Here is a 4,768-nt window from a genome sequence, read left to right on the forward strand (position 1 = left end):
TGTATGTGGGCATGAGTGAAGGGATTCCAAGTGTCTGGTCAGGTAAAAGACTCTTTTCTGACTGTAGACATCTCTCTGTGGGACTTCTGCCCTCCAGCCCTGGGTGACAATCTAATAATGATCAATTGTCCTGGGACCCCCAAAGGACACATGTGGCCTTCTGAAGTAGACAGTAGTCAGTTTCCTGTGCCATTCTGCTCGCAGATCACTGCCTAGCTGACATTCTGAGAGAAAGTAGGTATTAATTGCTTTTCTCCTTACTCTGACAAAGGCATTGTAAAGAAGGAAAGATTTATTTTGGCTGTTTCAGGAGATAATCCATGGAGGTGATGGAAGCAGGGTGCCAAGGGTGGTTACACTGTGTCTGCAGTTAGGAAGCAGAGAGAGATGAAGCCAGTGTCCCAGTCTGTGGGATGGTGGACTCCCCACAGCAGGGTGGACCCCCACAGCAGGGTGGAGAGTCTTCCCTCGGCAGTGAGACCTTTTTGGAAACCCCCTTGTGTACACACACAAAGGTGTATTTCTGTGCTGATTTAAAAATCCAATCGAGTTGAGAGTCAAGATTAACTAACACAAGAATCACTTCGGCCATGGTGACCGCAGACAGTGGAAAAAGGTAACTTCTCATTAAGTTGGTCCAACACGTAGGATATGAGGCAGAAGCCATGGGACCTTCATGGCAGAAGAGCCACAATGAAAGGCCATGTAGCCCAACGGTCAGTCTGTGGGAGATTGTGACAGTGCCTTCTTACTGCAATGTCACATAGAAGGGTTAAGTAATTCCTCTTGAGCCTCTTGTTGGGGTCCTAATCTACTTAGTGAGGGATCCTAGCAGGCACCCCCAACTGTATACCTGCCAGGATCTTGCCAACAATATACCTGACAGGTACTATCTTAGTTAGGGCCTTACTGCTGTGAACAGACACCATGACTAAGGCAACGCTTATAAGGACAACATTTAATTAGGGCTGGCTTACAGGTTCAGAGGTTCAGTCCAGTATCATCTAAGTGGGAGCACAGCAGCATCCAGGCAGGCATGGTGCAGGAGGAGCTGAGAGTTCTACATATTCATCTGAAGTCTGCTAGCAAAATACTTACTACCAAGCAACTGGGATGAGGGTCTTAAAGCCCACACCCACAGTGACACACCTACTCCAACATGGCCATGCCCACTCAAACAAGGCCACACCCACTCCAACAAGGCCAGGCCTTCTAATAGTGCCACTCCCTGGGCCAAGCATAGACAAACCATAACAGGTATTCTTTTTTTTGGGGGGGGGGAGGAGTCAAGTCAGGGTTTCTCTGTGTAGCCCTGGCTGTCCCGGAACTTACTCTGTAGACCAGGCTGGCCTCGAACTCAGAAATCTGCCTGCCTCTGCCTCCCAAGTGCTGGGATTAAAGGCGTGTGCCACCACTGCTGGCGTAACAGGTACTCTTGACTGCACAGTTGTCAAGTAACCCCGACATGCAGCTACTAACCCAGTCACAGATGCGGGTAACTCTTTCCAGACAGGAACAGGGTATTGACATGCTGGGAGGCTAGCTCTCATTTTCTAGTTTCCCTGACCTCCACGGGACTGCCTTCAACCTCTCCATCTGGAGGAGCAGTCGCCGCTGTCTGTCGGGCTCAGGGAAAACTGCCCTTGACAGCTTCCCACACACAGGAATCACTGTGGGTGTTGCAGTTTGACTCAGCTCTAATGACTCCCTCACAGCACATAACTTTCCCGGTATATGTGAATATTTTCCCGAACATATGAATATTTTCCTGAAAGACTTTTTTTTTTTTTTGCAAAGAATACTGAGGGACTCTTTAATGGCCCTGTGAAGTGGGTTTCAGACAGGAGTCGACTGAAAAAAAACCAAAACTCTTTAGAGTCCTCATTAAGGTGCATCCAGGGTACAGGGCACTTAAATATATGATGATTTGCTGTATGTAAATTGCTGGGGCCCTGTTCCCAGAAGGATCTAGCAGAGAATTCATGAGTGTATATGATGAAATATAATATGGTGAAGGTGTACCTGGCAGGCCCACGCCAAGGTGTGCCCCTGAGCAACTTAAGCCGTGCAGGAGATCTAGTATAAAGTGCTTTATTAGGGGAGGTGAGTGAGAATCTGGGATGGGGTAGCAGCAGACGAGTGGACCTGCGGACAGGCAGTTGGGCGGGGTGGGGGCAGAGCTGTGAGGACAGATAAGGGAGATGCAGAGGACAGAAAATGGGAGGAAGGAATGAGAATGTGGCGAAGGGAGGGGGAGAGGGAGAGGGGGAGGGGGAAGGGGGGGGGGGGGGGGGGGGGGGGGGGGGGGGGGGGGGGGGGGGGGGGGGGGGGGGGGGGGGGGGGGGGGGGGGGAGGGGGAGAGGGGGAGCAGGAGAGGGGGAGGAGGAAGGGAGGGGAAGAGGAGATGGGAGAGGGGAGAGGGGAGAGGGGAGAAGAAGGGAGGAAGGGAAAGAGGGAGAGAGAGAGATGGGGAGAGAGAGAGAGAGAGAGAGAGAGATGGGGTGGGGGTGGCTGGCAGTCCTTTTATATGCAGCCCACACCTGGGTTGCTAGGTCCCTGGGAGGAGCCAGTGGAATCTCGGGTAAGCTAATAGCTGTACATAAACAATGAAGAAGCACCCCAGCCACTGTCGTTACCCACACTTAATGGAAAATCTATTCAGGAACCCCACAAAGATGGAGCTCTCACACTGTATCTGTGACCTAATAGAACACACAGTTGATCACTGTGAGGCAAGCCACAAGGAGCTGGCCTTGAGGAATCTCTTTTTGCTTCTGTGTTTTGTCTTGTGACAGGGTCTTTTTGTGGGATTAAAGATGTATGCCACCATCCCCAGCCACCCATGAGAGGTCTTAACTCAGTTAGCTGTGGGCGGGGGTGGGGTAAGCTACGGTTCACTGAACAAAGTACCTATTCGAGTTGAGTAAGCCCGGCCGTTGGGCATAGCTATTTGAGTCAAATAACCTTTTTCTCTGGTGCAATTTTATGTTCTGCACGATGCAAATGAAGAATGTGACATTCATCCCAGCCCTGGAAAGACTGTAAGGCAGACTCTGGCAAAGAGAAACGGACAGAGAGATCAGATTTCCGCGACAAATATAAGCACCTGCCACACGGCAGCCATCTCCATCTGGAAGAGAAGAGCAGGTCCCACATCGCAATCACCTTCTTCTGTATTCATAGTCTAACGATCACAGCCAAAGGCTAAAAATAAGAACAATGTCTACCATTAAACTATAGGCATTTACAAGCATCTGGGTGCATCGCGGGGCACAGCACGCATGTTATGTGTGTGTGTGTGGGGGGAGGGGTTCTTCTGGCCATAGCCTGTGTCTTACTGAAAATTGCCATAAACCGCTGAGTTAGAAGAGGTGATTGGGGCTGGAGAGATGGCTTAAGGGTCTTCCAGAGGTCCTGAGTTCAATTCCCAGCAACCACATGGTGGCTCACAACCATCTGTAATGGGATCTGATGCCCTCTTCTGGTGTGTCTGAAGACAGCTACAGTGTACTACTTATCATAAATAAATAATAAATAAATAAATAAATAAATAAATCTTTAAAAAACATTTAAAAAATAAAAATAAAAAAGAAGAGGTGATTGAACATTGTATCTCCATCCTCAATGAGACCCCAGACTCAAATGGTATGCAATAGCAAAGAGTGTTTTATTCTGCAGAAGTCCGGCATGCTGGGGGGTCTGCCTCCATGAACTAAGGCAGAGTGCCACTCTGTCCCCCGGGGCTTCCCCTCATTCTCTGAAGTCAATACCACTTGGCCAGTCTGTAAAGTGACCCCACGCCCAGAGAGCAGAAGGCTACCCATGCCCTGACTCCTCTAGACTGAGATGGCCCAGTGTGACTGCACCATTCCTTGGGCAGGGTCTGTGCACCTCACCTGAGCCTCAGCTTCTCTTGTACCGTCTTAACATTGCCACATGAAGCTGGAAATGTTCACCAATAGTCTGCCTTCATGCTCGATGGTGACCTCCACCAGGGCAGACCAAGTTGACACAGACTGGTTCTCAACACAATGCCCAATTACAGGTAAAATTCCAAACATCCTACTAATAGATGACCGAGTCAAAGGGGCCTTGGTGGCATGTCTGCTTTCTTCCTTCATAAAAGCTTTGCATGAAGATTTCAAGACTGTCATCTTCTCCAGCTGAACCTGGAGGGCACGCCCTTCTTCTGTTGCTCTCCATCCTAACTGCCAGTGGCTGGGCTCAGAAGAGGACAGTTTGCTGCCATCCTGGAAATGCCAAATGCTCTTACCCCATACCCCAGTCTTCATGAACTCAGGAGGAGCCTCTTAGTAGCCTGGAATTCTCCCTTAGATAAACAATCATGGCTGGTTCCCTCAACTTTCCTGAGAAGCTTACCAGTTAAATTCTGTGCCCCATATCCTTCTGGGTGCCATGGCAGTCACTGGGATGTATGGAACTGTCACAGGATTCAAGGATCTCACAGTCCAGTGTGTGTGGGGGTCAGTAGTGTCACAGCCCAGTGTCACAGCCCAGTGTGTGTGTGTGTGTGTGTGTGTGTGTAGTCAGTAGTGTCACAGCCCAGTGTGTGTGTGGGGGTCAGTAGTGTCATAGCCCAGTGTGTGTGTGTGTGTGTGTGTGTGTGTAGTCAGTAGTGTCACAGCCCAGTGTGTGTGTGTGTGTGTGTGTGTAGTCAGTAGTGTCACAGCCCAGTGTGTGTGGGGGGTCAGTAGTGTCACAGCCCAGTGTGTGTGGGGCGGGTCAGTAGTGTCACAGCTCAGTGTGT

The sequence above is a fragment of the Mus pahari genome, chromosome 21 (genome assembly GCF_900095145.1).
Source record: "Mus pahari chromosome 21, PAHARI_EIJ_v1.1, whole genome shotgun sequence".
Classification (NCBI taxonomy): Eukaryota; Metazoa; Chordata; class Mammalia; order Rodentia; family Muridae; genus Mus; species Mus pahari.